General features: G+C 43.7%; 1 protein-coding gene across 5 annotated transcripts in view; it reads right to left on the minus strand.

Annotated features, from left to right (window-relative positions):
* RAB27A (RAB27A, member RAS oncogene family) overlaps positions 1-21,800 on the minus strand; it is a 138,498-nt gene that overhangs the window by 70,264 nt on the left and 46,434 nt on the right. For 2 of the 5 annotated variants that reach the window (XM_068275487.1, XM_068275481.1), the window contains exon 2: positions 10,392-10,506. The gene's annotated coding sequence lies outside the window, so the exon portion shown is untranslated. Of the gene's footprint in view, positions 1-9,656; positions 9,677-10,391; positions 10,507-10,582; positions 10,602-21,800 lie in introns of those variants that run through there. The other 3 variants (XM_068275483.1, XM_068275482.1, XM_068275486.1) reach the window with 3 other exon arrangements.

Here is a 21,800-nt window from a genome sequence, read left to right on the forward strand (position 1 = left end):
GACATATCCACCACTACCATGGACAAGGTCTCCTCCTGCCTATCAGCCATCTCCTCCTGGATGTCCGCTAGGTTCCTGAAACTAAATCTAGACAAAACAGAATTTATGATCTTCCCACCCCGGCCATCCATGAACCTCCCAGATGTGCAGGTCACTGTTAACTACACTACCATTCGCCCTACCTCTCAAGCCCGCTGTCTGGGTGTCACCCTGGACTCCACACTCTCCTTCACTCCCCAGATCCAAAACCTCACAAAGTCCTGCAACTTCTACCTTCGTAACATCTGTAAGATTCGCCCTTTCCTGACCTCTGCCACTACCAAACTCCTTATCCATGCCCTCATAATTTCCCGCCTGGACTACTGCAATGCTCTGCTGTCTGGTCTCCCTATGACCCGAAAAGCCCCACTTCAGTCGATCATGAATGCGGCAGCCAGAATTATCCACTGCCCCCATCGCTCCACCTTGGCAGATCCCCTCCTTGAATCTCTCCACTGGCTTCCTATCCAGTCCAGAATCAGATTCAAGATACTGTGTCTGACCTACAAATCTGTCCACAAAACCTGTCCAACCTACATTTCCAATCTTACTCAGAGGTACACACCTAGCCGCTCACTCCGCTCTTCCAATGAACTTCGCTTAACCCGCCCCCCCCCCCGCATCACCCAGTCCCATGCACGCCTCCAGGACTTCTCAAGAGCTGCTCCAACACTATGGAACTCCCTACCTCCCCCCATTAGGGCAGCCCCCTTCCTTCAACATCTTCAAGAAAGCCCTCAAAATTCACCTTTTCACTCTGGCCTACTACCCCTCACAAGTGCTCTAAACCCACAGCTGAACTCTGGTCCCCTACCTTTCGTGTCCTTACCTCTCCCTCTAGATTGTAAGCCTTTGGGCAGGGTCCTCCTTTTGTGTCCAACCTGATCATGCACCTCCATTACTGTGAACCCATGCTATGCATCTGAGTGAACCTAACTTGCCTAATCCCCATGCTCCCCTCCAGTGACTGCCTAAGCATTACCTTGTACTCATACTGTGCTGCATGATCTGGTCTTTCTTGTATTCATATATTGTCATTTTGCTGTATGTCACCCCCTAAATATTGTCTGTAACCTAAACTAATGTTCAGCGCTGCATAATATGTTGGTGCTTTATAAATACAATAAGTAGATTATAATTGTATAATTTATGCATACAAAGTAGACCGGAGGAATACTGGAAGACTTGGTCCGGTTGACTAAAATGTAAAAATTACCCAGTAGTACGCATTACTCTGCAAAGAGAACTAACCTCATACTATACCATGAGTGATTATTGATACACCTATGCTTAATAATGGGCCCCATGGCATTCGAGGCACTCCTTTGGATGGCTCCGGGCAATGTTTCACTCTACTCTTTTTTTTTCTCCCTTTCCTTTTCTCTTTACTGTATTTCTTTCTTACATACATTTCTGAGACTTATGGGGTACATAGTTAGTTTTTTTTTTTTCTTTGCACATATGTATAAAGTGGACTTTCTGCACTGTCAGTATTGTATTCAAAATGTAGGGCCCCACTGTGTGTTTTAATCCAAATTAACTCTAGTGGCATAGGTCTCCTCTATTAGAGCCATTTATAATCCACAGATAGATAATATAAATGCATGCGGAATATATGAAAGTGAGATATCTGAGTTTAGTATACAATAAACTCCGTCATATTGATTTCCATGTGTCTACTCTATATTTAAACTGCTACAGGTTTATACAGGTTATTTTACTGAATATGGATCTCTCAGTGTGAAAAATCATCATAAGTCTGATACCACCGTGTACCCTACATGTATGATGCAACACATACAACGATAGCCTGCACCCCCCCCCCCCCCAACTAATATCGTGAGGCTAATTTACCCTTATTCTAAATGTTTTCAAACACTTTATTGCCAGCAGAATTTAAACAAGTGCCAGCTCATTCTCCCATACCCGACCGTGACAGGAAACAGGATCTCTGGTTACACTTGTAAAATGTGAAGTCCTAGTATAAGTAACTAGGTTACAAGTGTTTGCAGGATATGCCTATTATGTAGATTTTGCACAGTGTGTTAAGATTTAAGTTGTGCCTACTCCATGACTCTGCTCAGTCAGAGCTGTACATATATACAATGACTATGCACAAATAACCAATCCTAACATAACCCAGTCAGAATACAAAGGTATGATTTATTTATGGTGGCATTGGTTTTAAATGTAATAATACATAAAAATGAAGAAAGGATGGGACAGAAGTGTTCTCAAACTTATGAATGGCAGTGCAGTGATTACCACTATACAGACTTGCTGCTCAGCACCCACATGAGTAGTGTGTTCTGCTTTATGGAAATGGGAAGGGAGTGGATGTGTGAGCAGCACCCCAAGCTATGAAGCTCTAACAGGAACAACAACAGGTGGGAATCCATCTTGGTGCATCACTGAAGTGGGTGTAAGCAGAGTCAGGTGACCTATGTACATAATTTAGATTGTTTCGGCCAAGGAAAATCTTAAGCGTGCTTGTAGTTTTAGAAATGGCCTCCAGAGCTGGCCCCTACAATATAGCATTGACATGTCACATCGGTATAGTTATTTAGGTTCTTCTTAGGGGCAGAAAATATACATAGATTGATTCAACTAAACTTATATAGAACAGGAGTTCTAAACATACATACTGTAGAAGAACGCTAGAAAGACTTCCACAGAAGGCCTAAATGCTTGCCCTCCATCATTCACAAGCACCCAATGCATAATCGTAAATAGCAGAATCCGTGTTAAAAAAACAAAAACTAAAAAGTATGTGGAGTGAGATGCAATAAAGCTACCCAATTTATTCTGTATTCCCACAGTGTTCTACACCCTTGTAATAAAACATTAAGCACTGCAGTGTATTGGAAGAGAATACAATGAAGACCTGTTTCAGAATTATTGCATGTGGTATGTCACAAGCCCCAGTCCTTACATCGATGTACTGGTTGCTTCCTGCTTATTTATAGACACTCCTTCCCCCACGATCAGTATACAAAGTTTTCAAAGCAGCTACAAATCCTGATGAAAATAAGGTCGGTCATCAGTCATCTGCAGATTAATTATACTGAAAATGTAAGGTTTTAAAACAGTTTGTTTCTATTTTAATTTGCAGCCAGTCGTGAAATTTCAAAAGTGACTAAAACCGACATCACCATACACTTCTTAGAGAAGGCCTAGAATCTGTACACAGACTGCCTAGAAAAGCTCCATCTTGCTATACAAAGTCATTTGCTGCAAAAAGCAGAGGTTTGTTACTTTAAAAAGTATCCCACATCAGGCATGCTCCACTAAAATGCAGCAGATCTGTACAGTTATAGTCTGTTCTAATAGCAGAGATTTTTGGCAAAAAGATAGAGGAAGGGAGAAGTGTAATCCAGATACAGAGGTATCATCTGCCAAGTGCTGTCTCCTACTGCACATAAACAGGAGTACCATACTATGGCGCGTGTGGCCTAATGAATTACATCATTCATACTCATCTGTTCCACATCCTCAAACGTTTGGCTGTCTTTCTCTCAGTGAATACAGTTTTTTTCTGATAAAGTACAGAATGTCAAATTTTTGTACTACCTTCCATTACAGTCTATGTATGGGATAGGATCTTACAATCAATTTAACAGATAGGGACTATAATACATATTGCAAATTCTGAAAAACACATCTTATGAACAAAAAAGTAAAAACAAAAAAATTGCAAAACAAAATCCAGCATGTGGATGATTAAAACTTGTTAATTCTTGTTAATTCTCCCACATCAATGCACAAGGTCTTCAGCAGCTTACAGCATTGGTGATGGGAACAGAGCCTTTAATTGTCGTCATAATGACAGACAACACACAAAACATTCTCTTAGGCCTGGTTCACATTAGCGTTCGCTGTCCGGATTCGCCTGATCGGATCCGGACCGTATACTGTAGAAACGGAACGCACGTTCCGCATAGCAATGCAAAGTCTATGCGGACGTTCACATGCGTCCGTTCCGTACAGAACGGAGCCGGATCGGATCCGGACACTTTTCCAACATGCGCTATTTTCGGGTCCGGATCATCCGGCCCGCGCACCAGGGCCGGATCCTGACCCGAACATGCGGCCATGCTGTGCAATGAAAAACGGATGTTTCTCATCACACTGGCAATAGGACCGGATGCTTCCAGCACCGGTCCTATGCCACTTGGGGGGCCCGGACTACACGCCGGTATCCCCCATGCTTGCGGTGCCTTTCTGGCACTGCAATGTATCTAGTTCCGGCTACTTTATTGTAGCCGGAACTAATACATTCCGGATCCGCAACTGGTGGCAACTTGTGGCCACTGCAGAGACCCGTACGGTCTCTTTGCGGCCCCTGGACCCGGACCCCCGCGGACTCGAACCGCAAGTGTGAACGGGGCCTTAACCGATTATGATGGAGAACATTTTGTTCAATAAACATATAGTTAAAGTATGTGAATTATGTATGAAAAGTTTCTAAAAAGGTTTCTACCTTTGTTCCAAAACCTTAAAAAGTAAAACAAAGCTTTAACATTTAAAAACCTTGTGTGCGCATACATACAATATATACACATTTATTCCAGAGTGAACGCACTATAAAATTACTTTTCCTGTTATTTATTGTACTTATAAAATCAACATATTACCCAGCACTAGACAAATGCATACAATGCTACAAAGGATGACAGACGTAACAAGGTTATACATCACAAGACAAAGCTGTGCAAGGCAAACACGGTACAAAATACCTGTCATGCGATTTTGGGCTGGTTAGGTAGGCCCAATAATTCAAGAACGAGGCGGTCAGAGGGAAGGAGCACACAATCATGTAAAATTCCTATGACACTGTCTTTAACTACCCATCCCAGGTAGCAGAAGATACAGATTGGGGGAGGGGCCCAAGGCCAGTGTCACCCTCCCACATAGCAGGACCCAGTGTCACCCTCCCACCCAACAGCACCCAGTGAGGAGGAATTTTTCATGCATTATGTCTGAGGTGACATTTGCTGCCTTTCATATAAGTGGGGTAATGTATAGTGCATTTCACAAGGGTTGGAGGTAATGCTTGACGCATTTCACATGTTTGCTGCATTTCATGTGTGAGAGATAACATTTACTAGTGTGTGGGAGGTAAAGTTTGCCACATTTCATTTGTTGGAGGTAATGTTTGCCCCTTTTATTTGATGTCATACTGGCTACATTTGCAACTTTTGGCATATTGCTGCATCATTTGGCATTTCATGTTTGGTGACTGTTGTTCAATTACTTTTAGGGTCAGGTGATAGAAATGCAAGTCTCTGATTTGTGAATCATGATCATGTGCTACAGCAGGATGTGATTACAAGCATATGAGAGCTTTGCAAATCTATCATCTAATCAAATAAATCACATGCTTCTCAATGAGTTCTCCTACCAGTAGACATGACCTTAGGCCTCGTTCAGACTATACGCGCTGCCGTGCGCATTTTGGCAGCGCGTATAGTGTGCGACACGCAAGAACGGTAGAAGGGCATAGACAGCCCTTCTACCGTTCCCATCATATGCGCTGCGTGGCAGCGCGATTGCGCTATCGCGTGCTGCACGCATTTTTGGGAATCGCAGCGCAGATCCCATTCATTGTAATGAATGGGATCTGCAGAGCATAGGAGCGCAGATGGCGTGCGATCGGACGCGTTGCGTTCCAATCGCACAGCCATCTGCGCTAAATGATGTGAACGAGGCCTAACTGTCTAATCGCGTGCCGCTATTTTGGCAGTTGGACTCTGCCATGCCCAGAGTGTTTTTTTTGTACATACAGGAAATCCTGATAATTCCCCACGCAGAGATGGACAATTCCAAAACCTGATTCTATGTTCCTACTGCAACAGACTTAGGGAAAAAAAAGTAATTGATAGTTCAATTATACTGGAACAAAACATCTTACAAAATGAATAAAATGTACTATAGATTTTACATTTTTTCATGATGGTATCCTTAACAAGGGAGGACAAAATATTCCAAAGTCTACAGCCTAATATTTATTGCCTAAAATGTGTTACATGACATCTGTGGGACTAAGCAAAGCTTCTGTCCGGATGGGTGCCTGCTTCTCCCCAGTGTGCCAAAATCCCCATGTTTTGTATCTTTATTACTTAGAGAAAACTAAAGTTAGAAGTGTTATTGATTGATACCATATTTGCTACATATACTTTCTGAACTTTCAGGCTGTAATCTGTGTTTTCTTGATTCATGTGAGCATCATTAAAGTTTGCTTTCCTACCACAAGGTCAGGGACATAACTAGAATTAACTGGGCCCCCCTGCAAATATTTGGATGCCCCCCCCCCCCCCCCATAGGTGCCAAATAATCGTATTGGGGCAGCGTTTCACTGTAAATTGTAAAGTGGGCAGCATTTCACCAGACAATCGTAATGTGGGCCAGAAAATCATAATGTGGGCAGAGTTCACCAGAAAATCGTAATGTGGGCAGCAGTTACCAGAAAACTGTAACGTGGGCAGCAGTCACCAGAAAATTGTAACGTGGGCAGCAGTCACCAGGAAATTGTAACGTGGACAGCATTCACCAGACAATTGTAATGTGAGCAGCGTTCACCAGAATATCGTAATGTGGGCCAGAAAATCGTAATGTGGGCAGAGTTCACCAGAAAATCGTAATGTGGGGCAGCAGACACCAGAAAATCCTAATGTGGGCAGCAGACACTAGAAAATCCTAATGTGGGCAGCAGACACCAGAAAAAAAAATAAAAAACAAAAAAACAAACAAATCACTTACCTGTCAGGAGTCTTTCCCGGCCTCTGGTGCGCAGCTCCCCAACGATCCTCCTGTGCACTGCAGCACATCTCCCGCGCTGACAGGCAGAGTGCAGGGCTACGGCAAGATGGTGCCCGAAGCCCTGTACTGGAGACACAAATAGTCTCCAGTGCAGGGCTTCGGCAGCCATCTTGCCATAGCCCTGCTCTGCCTGCCGGAGGAATATGCAGGCTGCTGGAGCGGGGCTGCGGGGAATAAACTGGCGCAGCGTCTATTAGACGCTGCAGCCAGTTGAGCACCTTGCTGAGGGGTCCAGAATCAGTTAGGCGGCAGCGCTCCCCCTGCGCACAGTGAGCGGGCCCCAGAGCGGCCCCGGGCCCTCCTGCAGCTGATGGGGTCGAATCACTGGTAGGTACGCCGGTGCACAAGGTAGAACAGAGTAACCAAGCAGCTCGGGGTGACCCAAACCACTAGGACTGCATAGGGAGATAAAAAAAATAAATAAATAAAAAGACCGAAAAGTCCTCCTAATAATAAGCAATGCTTGGTAAAATTTGCCTTCTTAAAACAGGAGAACTCTTGCCCCCCCCCCCCCGTAAGCCAGGCAAGCATCCAGAACCGCCGGTATATAGCAAGCCTATAGCTTTAAAAATTACATAGCTACATCAACCCCAGCCCGTTTCGGCTTTAGGCCCTCATCAGCACATGGCAGGGATTAACATGGCTTGGATTTTACCACAAGGTAAAATTAGAACCACCATGGGCCACAAATCAGGAAATAAGGGGAAATCTAATGAATCAGGAAGAGAAACATTGGTTATCCCTTTCTTATTCTGTCCAAAGCTCTAGGTGGAGCTCTGAAAGATGTAATTTTTACACCCAGCAGCTATTATAAAATGCATTGCGAAACCCTATTGTGCATTCAGAGTGCAGCTTTAAAACGATTAGCAGCCATGCTGTCAGACATGCTGCAATGTGCCAGCATTCCTACAGTCACACTTTCTAGGTCAATTCCTGAGCTTCCTGGAAATGTCCAGATAAGGAAGCTTAGAAGATTCATTTAAAGCAGATCTGAACTCAGAACGTCCTCTCTGCTCTAAGGCTACTTTAACACGAAGACGTTGCGTTAGATGCTACGTTAAGGTCGCATAACGTGCACCTAACCACGCATAGTGTGGTAGAAGCTGGACGTCAGATCGAGCCGCGTTAAGCGGATCTTCATAGGTCCAGTGATGCGTACTCTTGGACGCATGCGGCATCACGTGGTCCCACCGGCCAATCGCCGCACAGGGCGGCGCTCCAGGAAGTAAACACTGCACGTCACACCGTGCAGTGAATATTAATTAGCCATGTGCCTGGCCGAGGAGGAGGAGGGGAGACCTCCTTCTCCAATACTACTGAGCATGTACAAACAGTCTAACGTGGCTTAGCCGCATAGAATGCACAGCATGCAGCACTTTGAAATAGCGTGAAGCGTTACAATGTAACGAAACATGGGCACTGTGAAAAGCCTATTGATTTTTCATTGCTATGCTGTGGGCTGCGTTACAGGCTGCACTAACGTGTGCCTGTAACATCTTACTGTGAAAGCAGCCTAAAAGATAAAAAACAGCATAATAACCTTTAAACAAAAAACATTTCTTTGTTACATCTGATACAAATCCTACAATAAATCTGCAGTGTTTCTACATCCTGCTTTCATGGAAGCAGACATATTGTTATCATCCTGTGCGTTCAAATGAGCTTATCTGCCGTGGCAGTAAGGTGACCCGGGGGAGAAATCAGATTACAATTTGTGTTTATCATAGATGAGGGGGGGGGGGGGATTAGACAGGTTAAACTCTCTAAATACATACAGGGTGCATTGCTCTGTTTTCCTTCTGTCCTGTTCAAGAGTTCAGGTCCACTTTAAGGGGACAGGACATTATAATACATTATTTACGGTACAATACACCAACATATTACACAGTGCCATTCTTTAAAAGCTTACAAACTGATTGTGAAGCCTTTGCACTTGTTGTGGTTGACTAATGTTGATATATATGGCAGTCATTAAATTGTACAGCAATATGGTCAGAGGACGGCTGGATTCTCACTGCTCTCTAGCGTATCAGATCTCAGTGGCCCTTTCTGCAGATTGCATCATCAGAACAATTGTCTTACACCAAGCAGAGGAGAGGAAGGCAGTGAGCAGGGAGCTGGTAGTAGCTGATGCTTCATATTGGGGATAGGTATTCTGTGGCAGTGGGTGAGAGGGGCATTTGTTAGGGCAAGGATGTAGTGGGTTGTATGCTTCTGGCGGGTATTGCTAGGTCATAGCAATATATGTCTGGGGTGGAAGGAAGATTTGGGGGGGAGGGGTGGCAGCTTTTTGTTTTTCATGGAGGAAGGGGTTTATGATTCAATGTGGGGGCTTTGGTTGGGGTGTAGAATAGAAACTAGCTGTTGACTATACACTGCGCACTATAGCGCAAGGAGAGCTCTGGTGCCAAAAATACAGGTCACTTCAAATAATAGCCAGCTGTACCCATAGAAAGAGGTTCACTATAGGTATGGCCATCAGAGGAAAAACACCATTAGGTACAATTTGCTTGTGAATAGTTTGTAGGAATTGTTCTACCAACAGATCTAGCAAATGCATAGTTATCCATATACAAAACATTCAGAAAAGGGTTCAGCACAGAAATCACATTCTATAGTTAAATATGTTGCCCACTGACTAAAAACTATTTGGCAGCTGTATGTTTCAATTATGAAAAAAAAAAAAAAATTTCATACATACATAAACCCCATACCAGAACATTATTCAGCATTATTAGAGAAGCTCAACACAGTTAATCACACAGTTAATTAAGCAGTAAAAATTCAAGTAATCCTACTGGAATGGGAGGACTCCGGGTAAAATATTTTTCGTTTGCCAAAAACCAGGTCATTCAAATATAAAGGACATCATCCAGCAAGACAAACACAGAAATCAAGCACAACAGTGATGCAGTTGCCCTGGGCAACAATCAGAATCTGATTGGTTGCTCATGGCAACAGTTTTGATCGTTATTTTTGCTTCACACGTTAAGGGAGGGATCACACTTGTGCCTGCCGAAAAAAAAGGATTCCTTTTAAAGCACTTTTCCAAAAGATATGTATGTTAGTCTGCGATTGAACCATTTGCAGATATTTCCTGAAAATGCAGCAGCCCCATAGGAAAGTGGTTCCTGCCTAAAGGTAGCCATAGAGGGGTCAATCTGGCAGATTAGATCACGTTAATGGATTCTGACACCATTCACATCGCTATTCAATAAACAAACTCTCTGAAATCCATTGGAAGTTTAACAAAAAAAAGGAGTTATTGGGAGTGTCAGCAAATTCTGATTGTGCATTGTCTGAGGGAATCCACAGTCACATAGCTAGTACAAAGCTAGAAAGATTTCAGCCATCTTCAATAAAGTCTGAACAAGATAAAGTGGTACATCGATATTCCTATAAGGATTTTAAAGCAATTAAGTAATCAAATGTTTAAAGAATTGTGACTCTGCACACTCCGCTAAAGAAAATGTAATCTCATTTACAGAACGAAGGAAAGCAAAAACATGTAAATGAAGTACAAGAAGTCATACCTTGCTAGATGGAAAGGAGTAGGTTTTTTTGTCCGAAGGCCTGGATACACTCAGCTTTTTACAAGTCCTTATTCATCCATCCACAGATCAGTATCCAGAAGTCCGATCTGTGCTGCTGGAAAAAAAGGAGGGAAATTAACACATAAAAAAACCATCTGATTTAGGAGTCTGCAAGACGCTGCGAGACTCACAAAAGCCATTCTCACTGAAAAGTCCATCTAATTCTTCTCAGCTGTTTGTCATGTGGTCTTGCTGACTGATCAAATGATTTTCCTTTGACAAGCTTAGCAACACTGCCCTTTATTTCTTCACCAAAATGTACTCCACGCATACAGGCTAGCCACATTCTTGATTTTATTTTTTTGTATGCAAACATTTCAAACAGGATGGGTAAAAAAACTATTAATTTTACTGAAATTTGATTCTAACAATTACTTGGTAGTTTATGGCTGTTATAAAAATAGAATCAATACCAACAAGGATGAGACCAATTCAAACAGTTCTCTGTTCCCTTTAAAGCCTTGTAAAAAATGCTGGGTGCTATATTTAAGTATTTATATAGCGCCGATATATTACGCAGTGCTGTACAGAGTATATGGTCTTCTCACCAACTGTCCCTCATGGGGGCTCACAATCTAATCCCTACCACAGTCATATGTTTATGTATGTATCATAGTCTATGGCCAATTGATGCTGGGAATACACGTTACGTTTTTTGCAAAGAATCGTTCCGATAGATGCCTTCGCTGATAAAATTCCGGCATGTCTGATGTTCCACTCAATTCTTTTCTGCTCGATTTCTCATAGAAGTGAATGGAAAAAAGATAAGAAAAATGAATGGAAGATAAGTGAATCGAGCAGAAAATCGAATGACTAATAGATCGCGCGTAGAATCAAACGCAAAAAACGTAACGTGTATTCCTAGGTGGAAGCCAATTAACTTATGTTTTTGTGATGTGGGGGGAAACCGGAGTGCCCGAAGGAAACCCAAGCAGACACGGGGAGAACATACAAACTCCTTGCAGATGTTGACCTGGCTGGGATCCGAACGGGGGAACCAGCGCTGCAAGGTGCGAGCGCTACGCACTACGCCACGGTGCTGTCTGTTAGAAAAGAACATTCTGAAACCCCCTGTGATTTTTCCTTTAAAGTAAACCTGAGGCAAAAAAAAACCCCACACACACACGGCTCTAGACCAGTGGTCCTCAAACTACGGCCGGCTGGGCCAAATGTGGCCCCCTGAGGCCTTTTTACCGGCCCCCACACACAAAATGTATTACTTATAGATGTGGTCAGCTACATCTTTAAATATTGGTGGCCTGCATATAGAATAGCAGTGCTGGCACCACCCATCCACATGGAAGTCAGAAAGCAGTAATTCGCTGGTTTCCAATCAAATTCCACTTCAGGTCGGTGACACTGCTGTCCAATTGCAGGTTGTCACATGGGTATGCTTCACTGTCTGGCCCGCAAAGATTTCTACATCATCTTATGTATACTCCGGCCCCCCAGCAGTCTGAAGTATGTTGACCCAGCAATCGACCCAAAACGTTTGGGGACCCCTGCTCTAGACCATATTGAGCCTTCCCTGCCCCCTCGTTCCAGTCCGGTTAACCCCTATTCGGGAGCAGAGAAGATCCAGAGAATCCGCACACTCTTGATGAACCTAGTTCAATGTTTTAATTCCAAAAAAGTGACACATGCCATTCCATAAACCAACGATTCGTTTCGGGGCCCCGTGGGGTCCCCTTTGTCAAGGTAACAAAACACAGAATGGTGACCTATTCGGGAGCACTAATGTCCCCAAGTGCTCCTGAAGATGGATGGCTCTGTACTACACATGCGCAGGTGCACACTTGCGTGTGTGCAGTATGGAGCTGCACATCTTTGGGAGCACTTCCAGGGCTCCAGGAGGTGACATAGCTGCAGTGGGGACAGCGCTGGAATGAGGGGACTGAGAGGGGATAGAGAAGGCTCAATAGTATCAAGAGACTTTCCTCTCCATATGCAAGTACCACAGATTTGCTTTAGGCCTTTTTTACACTTATTTTTTTTGCATTGCAGCGGCATGCGATGCTCCTGGCGCATATAACCATAATGCAAAAAACCGACTGCGGTAGAGTGCTCTGACAGGGCCATATGCAGAGCCACAGGAAGTATGTGTCTGGGATTATATATAAAATGAATGGGATATCGACCTAAATGATTATTATTTAATTCAGAGTCTCACCTATAAATGTATCATGGAAATATCTATAGTGATATAGGGAGCCTCTATGATCGTAAATTACACATTTTATTAGGTTAAATACATGTAGGAACCCCAAACAAAACCCCTCCCTTAAAACCACTTTAAAAAGGCTGTAAACAGTAGAGGTTAAGGCCTTAATCTAAAGGAGTGCACTCCTAATTACTATCAGATGTATTTATCTTCAGGGCCCCCTTGATAAGGTGACAAGTGACAATGCAGCCAGTCGTTCCTCTAAGGTTTGCGTCAGGCGACAATAGCTAATCCTCCAAGCCACTGGTTAGTATAAGCAGTGTAGCAAGCAGCAGTGGTAGTAGCGCTGAGTCAGCTTCTAATAGCTGGTTATATGGTTAATGTAGCAGCTACGTCTCAAAAGGTCCGTACACACGCCGGACTGGAGGCAACAACGGGTCCGTCGTCACCTCCCGCTGGGTGGGCGTTCCAACGACAGTCTGGCGTGTGTACGCACTGTCGGCGGACTGATACGGCTGTTTCTGAGCGATCCGCCGGGCCACTTGTATTGGCTATGCAAATTTGCATGCGGCAAACGCATGCGAACTTGCGGTAGTGAAAACGGGCCCTAAGTAACAGAACCATTGCTATCTGTTGGCTCTCACACTTTATTTGTGCACGGCTTTGCACGGCTTTGACAAGAAACTTACTCAACCTTTGCTTTTACCTACTTTTGGAGATTTCATGGAAATGTGATATTGTAATCTCTACACTTAGATTACCGGCAAGTACAACCTGCAGCCTCAAAGGCAGAAGAACCATCGGGTCAGTTGTGATGATATGCTTGTATAGTAAAGTGATTCTTAAGCCCTGCAGCCGTCCCGTGCCCTCGCAGTCACTCTTGTATCCTCCTGTCCCCCGCCATCAGATACTTTTGACTTCGGCCGACAGGCTCACTGCGCCTGCGCAGGTCTGGCTACGGGTCTCCTTCGGGCCTGTAGGCAAAGTGAAAGTAGCTGGCGGTGCGGGACAGGAGGATCCGAGAATTACTGCGAGGGCACGGGATGGCTGCAGGGGGCTGGTAAAAGCCCCAGGTGAGTAAAACTGATTTTTTTTTGCAGGCTTAAGTGTCCCTTTAAAGGGATACTGTAGGGGGGGGGGGAGGGGGGGTAAAATGAGTTGAACTTACCCGGGGCTTCTAATGGTCCCCCGCAGAAGTCCTGTGCCTGCGCAGCCACTCACCGATGCTCCAGCCCCGCTTCCGGTTCACTTCTGGAATTTCAGACTTTAAAGTCTGAAAACCACTGCGCCTGCATTGCCGTGTCCTCACTCCAGCTGATGTCACCAGGAGCGTACTGCGCAGACACAGACTATACTGGGCCTGCGCAGTACGCTCCTGGTGACATCAGCTGGAGCGAGGACACGGCAACGCAGGCGCAGTGGTTTTCAGACTTTAAAGTCTGAAATTAGAGAAGTGAATTGCGGGGCCCGAGCATCGGTGAGTGGTTGTGCGGGCACAGGATGTCTGCGGGGGACCATTAGAAGCCCCGGGTAAGTTCAACTCATTTTCCCCCGACCCCCCTACAGTGTCCCTTTAAGACGTTTTATTATCAAACTGAAATTTCATAAAAATGTTTTGTTCTGCAAAGCACTCTTAAGTTTCAATCCAAGGCTTTACTGTACTAAATACTAAAAGTTAATAGACATAGCCCTATAGTAAATACACATAGATGTAAAGGGAACCTGAATTGATATGTGACGTAATAAGATAACCATGTACAGGACCAATCCTACTTTGAACCAGACTGTGTTCCTCAATTTAAAAGTTGAAGGTGCCTACATACAATGTTAATTGGCCTATTACTGACCAATTTATCACCTCCAGGTAGCATGAGAGCTTTTCTACACAATCTTTTCATAGTATTCACAATCGGTTTGCCCTCTTACTACATGGAAGTGGTAAAATTGACATCAAGATTGGATGCATTTATGTCATCATTTAAATCCAGTGATATGAATAACACTCTCTCCAGTGGACTTGAGCTGGACTGTTGCCCAACTCTTTGTATGGGAAAACTGAGTGCAGGGAACAGACAAAAAAGGTCATTAGTTCAAGATGGGGTATGTAATATGTTTGACACAGATATTCAAGAGAAAAAGCAAAAAAGAAAAAAAAACAAGGAGTTGGGGGGGAGGTCACACAAGCGTTTTAAACATTCATAGTGAAGGCATAGATAGATGCTTGCCTTTTTTCTGTCCACTCTGCATGCTGAATTAGGAATAAATTCTATCAGAACAGCTTACAATCGCCTCTCGAAAACAATGTCACAATGTTTTATGACGAATGGAATTTGTAGAGATCACAGGTCCAACAAATCTTTTAACAACTTTCACAGCTTTCATGACACAAACAGGATTAGTCATGGAAATAGGAATAAATCCAGATATTTAATGAATATTTTTGGAAAGAATTAAATAGTTCTTGGATGAAAAAAGGATTTGTTCCTTTAAACAATGTTTGACAAAATGTATGGCAAATCTAAGGTGAGTGTAGAACAGATCAGTCACTCATCCTCTCAAACAAATAGGAGTACAATTACAAATTATTTTAATTAAGCTGAGAGACTAAACATTTTTTGAAAGTAAAAACAAAAACAAAACAAAATCACATCAACTCTTTGGTTTTCAAGTTTCTTAGCACTTTAAAAGAGCCTAAAGGGAGAGGAATGTGGAGGCGACCATCCTCATTCTATAATGAATACCGTAATGCCATGTTCCCCAGATGCCTTCATCTGAGGATGTGTGTAAGGCCAAAACACAGTGCCTGCCTTGTACTTTGTAATCTGTCACTAACCTATTAAAGGTGAATTCAGGATGAGCTCTGGTTCTTTCGCTTCAACAGTGCAGTAATCATGTGTCCCGAAAATCAATGTGAAATAGCACTAAAAGGTTATCCAAAAGCATTAATATATAACCAGACAGCACTTGTAATATGCATCTGATGACATGGGCACGATGGGTCGTTGAGTTTTGCGGTTGTCCAGTAGAACACCGGGGAGCCCCAGAGCTGCGGCGAGGGACCCTGAAGACTTCTAGGGGCTGGAAGAAGCCCCAGGTAAGTAAAGCAAGCTTTACTATTTCCCCCTGAGAGTCCTTTAAAGAGGGCTTACATGTTTTCCTGAAGGACATCTGTGGCTATAATCACTAGGCGATTCCTAGCTGTGTTGATCCAGGGATTTTATCTGACTGCCTTCTGGAGTCGGGAAGTAAAGGTCTCTTTTAAGGCTAATTGGTCCATGCCTTGTAAGGGTTTTCCCCCTTCCCCTGGATCTGATATGCGTTGGTGCCGTACAGTGATTATTTTGTTATTCCTTTGGTTGATTGAATATGACGAACAATGTCTTTATCATCCAAACTAGGTTACCATACTAAAATCACTTTATACCTCAAATGAACTTTATCAGCACAACAGGCACAATCTATCCTCTTTCTTAAAGTGTGATGAAACTCTCTCTTTACTCTTGTACCTAGTAATAGGTACAAGAGTTTCAGTTATTTAACATAACCCCCCCCCCCCATTTAAGTCCAGCCACAGCTGTGCTCAGATGTGACTGTAGGTAAAGATACCTCTGTACTGCCTGTGCAAAGTGTTAGCAAGTGCTCAGATGGTGCACAACAGCAAGTAAAGTCATGATTCACCGCCTGCAGCCTCCTTTGTGAAAGAAACTTAAGGTTTGCGATACTCTAGCGGGCATTTTTGAGTGGACATACTGGGTAGGCTTAGGTCCACTTGAAGTGTGAGGAACGTAGCAGGTGGCATTCACAACCACTGCTACCAAGCTCTTGAATATACCCCACATTCAACCACAGCATCCATACTACAGTTACCACATTTGAACAATTAGCTGCTAGTTGGGCAGTAGGAGTGATTTGTTACTGAAGGATGTTACACTGAGTGTTGTACGATCAGAATGCAGAAAAAAAAACAAGCAAATTCAAAGTGTATTTCAGAAGCATCTTGAGCATCCACTACCTATGAGACACTGTGTGTGACCTTTTATTGCTCAGCTTATATGGCACTACACAAATCCCAATAATAATAATGGCGGGCTGCATTAACTATTAGCAGTGTTCATTAGAAGCACTACTTTTTACCTGTCAGCCAATGTTGCTCTTATGGAAAAAGAGAAAAACACCAGGAGAACAAAGTGTCTAAGCATTTGTGTCAGGTATCCCTATAAGTCACTCACAGTACATAAGCATGCACAATCACTGCCGCCAACATGATCTAGGACCCGATACCTAGGGTTCTAGGCACAAGTTCAGATAGATTCATTACTGGGCTACAGACAAACAAAGTGTACTGTTCTATGCGGGTTGGAGACAATGGTGCAGCACAAAAAGAAATGGCCTTTGGTGGGTGGGATAAGGAAGATAATAAAGCACTCTGCTACTGTTAGAGGGAAAGGGGTGTTAGTGCACCCAGAACAGTATTAAACTGTAGCAGTGAACACTAAGCCAATGTGATCAGAGTCCCATGCACATATATATGGCAGGTATATCAATCTTCCTCCAGCAGGAATATAGTTACATACATAGTTACATAGTTATTTGGGTTGAAAAAAGACATACGTCCATCGAGTTCAACCAGAGAACAAAGTACAACACCAGCCTGCTCCCTCTGGAGAGAACACATGCGGACAAAATAGTGCTGTATCCTCAAAACACGATATATACCTCCACCGAAGTACACTCCTAGTGGTTAAGACAAATATCGCCACCAAAAACATACAATGCCCTCACCAGAAGAAATGGCTGCTCAGTTACAAACAGCTATTAGGTTTTTGTGCAACAAAATAATCCACATTGGTCATATTCACCCTAAGAAAATAATGCACTCACCAAACAGAATGGCTGCTCAATGAGACAACTTTTTCACTTGTATGCATCATAGATTACCATTTGGCTTAGAAGTATGAATGCAGGCAGTTCCAACAGGATAGGGGGTCCTTTAAAAAAACGAAACACGCTTCCATAGAGTAAGTTAAAAAAAAAAAAGCATAAGTATTCCACTCACATGTTCCATGTAAAAAGTGTGCATATCAGATTAAAAAAAAAATAAAAAAATAAAAAAATAAAAAAAACATCCTGGATCATCTCAGCATGCTCCTCTGTGTGCCGCCTCTAAACTCCATGTTTGGTCACTTGGACTAATCAGGGGCTTGCTGCTGGAGTAAGATTGATATACTTGCCATATATTGAGATGTGTTAGACTGAATCTGAGGAAAAGACAAAGTGCTAAACAGGGCTGTGGAGTCGGAGTCAAAGGCAAATTTTGGGTACCTTGAGTCGGAGGTTTCATAAACGGAGGAGTCGGAGTCTGAGGATTTTTGTACCCACTTACTAGCCATGCAAGGGCTGTGGAGTAGGAGTCGGAGCAATTTTGGAGACCTGCCCTTGCTAATCCCTTTTCAAGTGTCCTGGTTATCAGTCTGATTCTTTGGCTTCTGTAGATTCAGCTGTAACAGTCATGGAGCCAGTGGAGCTAAAATGGAGCTTGACGTACATACTGGCCCTGGCTAAAGGGCCTTGTACACATGCTAGACAGAACTTGGCGATTCTGGACCATCTTGCCCAATCTTGGCTGTCAATCTGTGTACAGCTGCTCCCAACATCATATAAAGATCAGGCCTGGCAACAGTATTGGAGTTAAACCAACAATAGATGCTGCACTCCTCTCATTTAGATACTGTATAACTGGTTTGCTTCACTGTGAGCAATCAAACGTCAGAGGGAAATGGGTGTTACCACTCACAGAACTGTTTTAAACAGTAGCATTGACCTCTAAGTCCATGTGATCAGAGTCCAATGCACTTTCCCACACAGTCCTGTACACTGGATCTGCCTCTCAATCTTCTGTACCACTGAAATGGATGAAAACCTCAGAGAATTTAAACAAAAACATATAATAGTGCAGTATCCTCTAATATATTGTTCCTACCACCTTCCCATGATCTGTCACCACTCTTGATATGCAGCACTGTCACCCCTAGCGAATGCAATGCACTCACCAGATCAAGGCGTTGCTCAATTACAAACAGCTTTAGCACCTAGGCTGTGGAGTCTGTACAAAAATCATCCAACTCAGACTCCTCAGTTTATTAACCTCCTTAGCGGTAATCTCGAGTCTGGCTCGGGACAGAAATCTGCAGCTCAGAGCGGTAAACCTGTGCTTAAGCAATATGTAGGAGCAGCTGCAGATCACTTTGTTGTAGGTTTTTTTTTTTTCCCTTGTTTTAGGGTCTAAAAACTTGTGAAAAATTTGCACGGCTTTTACACACTAAATCAAGAAATCATACCGCCAGGGAGGTTAAACCACTGACTCCAACTCCAACACTTTTCTTTTTTCATTTATTCTTAAAGAGACTCTGCAACAAAATTTTGAGCCTTATTTTTTCTATTCTATAAGTTCCTATACCTGTTCTGATGTGGTCTGTCTTACTGCAACCTTTTCTAGTTGCACTGTCTCTGTAATAAATCTTATCTTCTTTCTTTTGTCCTGTCTGTCGGCAAGAGGCTGGAATGTGTGGAATGTGCAGCACTGCTTGTCATTGGCAGAAGCTTTACACACCCCCTCCAAGCTCTGCATGAGTCACACCAGATAGCTGTTCTCAGCCTAGGATACTCTGGTTAGAAGCCAGTCATTTGTTTGTAAACACTGCCTAAAACTGTTAATTACAAGCCAGGATTGCAGCAGGGAGTGACAGAAACAGCACAGAGGGGCACAGGGGAACATAAGGAATAGAATGGTATGCTTTTTATTGCAAGAATATTAGAGTACAGATTCTCTTTAAGGAATGTCTCAGTAGTTTTTATTTTTTGGGGGGGGGGGGGGGGGTTTAACCACTATAAGGACACCCTGGACAGATCTTGCCCAAAAAAGGTCATTACTTAGCCATGCCTGAATTATGTGGTGACTCTTTGGAACACAAGGAACTTGGCATACAGAACACAGAATACAAGATTTTATTTATATTAACTAGTCATGCTGTTCACATAGCTTTCAACAAGGAAGGGATTAATATGATGGAACAAAGCAGACAGAGCGTGAGAAAAAACACACAGCCAAATATTGAGCTATAGAAAGGCACAATGTCATTAATAACAACCAAAGGAAGCACTACTGAAAAGGTTATTTAAAGAGGATCCTCTACGAGTTCTTCCAAGTTTAGCAAGTATCTAGATTCAAAAAATTATAAAAATGCATACCGTAACTCCAATTTCAATCATAACAACCACTTTATTGTGCCTGGTTTTTATGGTCACTTGACCCCTTGCCGCCCCCGCCCCCCCCCCCCCACCCCCCCCCCCCCCCCCCCCCCACCCCCCCCCCCCCCAAAAAAAAAAATGTGGTAGATGCATCACCACCTGTGTTCTGAAGACTCTCAGAGAATAAAGGGCACTAGGCTAGTTTAACCACCCTGGCGTTCTGATTAAATCGCCAGGGTGGCTGCGGGAGGGTTTTTTTTAAATAAAAAAAAAACTATTTCATGCAGCCAACTGAAAGTTGGCTGCATGAAAGCCCACTAGAGGGCGCTCCGGAGGCGATCTTCCGATCGCCTCCGGCGCCCAGAATAAACAAGGAAGGCCGCAATGAGCGGCCTTCCTTGTTTTGCTTATATCGTCGCCATAGCGACGAGCGGAGTGACGTCATCGACGTCAGCCGACGTCCTGACGTCAGCCGCCTCCGATCCAGCCCTTAGCGCTGGCCGGAACTTTTTGTTCCGGCTGCGCAGGGCTCAGGCGGCTAGGGGGGCCCTCTTTCGCCGCTGCTCGCGGCGAATCGCCGCAGAGCGGCGGCGATCAGGCAGCACACGCGGCTGGCAAAGTGCCGGCTGCGTGTGCTGCTTTTTATTTCATCAAAATCGGCCCAGCAGGGCCTGAGCGGCAGCCGCTGGCGGTGTTGGACGAGCTGAGCTCGTCCAGACCGCTCAGCTGGTTAAGGGACCTAGCAGGAAACCTCATGGAAAACAGGTCTCCACTCACAGCACCTTCTAGGACACAAAACTTTGCGATTTGCCGAGCAGTGTGGGATTAGTTTACTACAACCTATCTGAAACCTAGCAGTTTAAGAGGGTGCTGTACACCCAATCATGTTAACAGAATTTTCCTGTTTTCTGCTTAGTCCCCTAAACTAGACTAGCACTGAAAAAGTTCTGCTTTCATTGTAGAAGTAATAAACACACATCACATCAGCAGAAATGTGCATTGTGCTTCCAATCATAGCAAATGCAGGCAGAACAGAGTTTATGTTCATCAGTCACAAGGACAGTCAGATTAAATGAGAAAAGAAATGAAAGTACAGAAGGGGTCGGAAGCTACTATTGTGGATGGCGGATGGTATGCGAAAGTAAATAAAGTTCTCTTCACAAGAGAATTGTGTACACAAAACCAGACACAAACCGATACGGCTATAATGTATACCTCTGACACGCTCTTTCAAAGGCTATGGAAAAAGAAGAGAGGGTCAGAGACCATGACACTGAGATTACATACAGCAATTCTCAGAGAAGGAGTGCAGGATCCAGGGCCGGATTTACCATAAGGCACTATAAGCATGTGCCTACAGGCACCTGATGATGGAAAGGTGGCTCACTCCTCCCATCCCCTCTCTTCCTCCTTCCCTATAAAGAGCCCCGAGTGGAGCGTAAATGAGAGGTTACTCACACGGCTCTTGAAAATCCACTGATGAGATCTCCCTTCAACCCCCAGGCATCTCTAGCTACTTAATATTGATGGTACTTCTTGTTACATTATACAAAGAGGCACCTGTGGCTACCTACACTGGGCAAGGGAAGTAGGGGGGAGGTAAAAGCTGGAACAGCTTCAATCGGTTCAGTGGCGGGTTTGTAGGTTCATGGAGGACAAAGTGAAGGGTGCCAGGACATCTGTACCTATAGGCCCCTGTGATGTAAATTCAGGCCTGGTAGGATTTAATGAGAAGAATTTCATTTCAAAATGTATTTTAGGGTGGCTGCATTGAAAGCTGTATGAGTTTTCTGTAACACAGGTTACCCTTTATGCTAAGCCTGCCAAACGTTTTGCAAGCTATTGTTACAAATTACTCTCCAGTTATAAATACTGTACATCAGGATGTATGGCAGTTAGCCAGTAGCAGAGTGATATAATAAGAAGATATTACTCACTTC

The sequence above is a fragment of the Hyperolius riggenbachi genome, chromosome 3, assembly GCF_040937935.1.
Source record: "Hyperolius riggenbachi isolate aHypRig1 chromosome 3, aHypRig1.pri, whole genome shotgun sequence".
In the NCBI taxonomy this organism is placed as follows: domain Eukaryota; kingdom Metazoa; phylum Chordata; class Amphibia; order Anura; family Hyperoliidae; genus Hyperolius; species Hyperolius riggenbachi.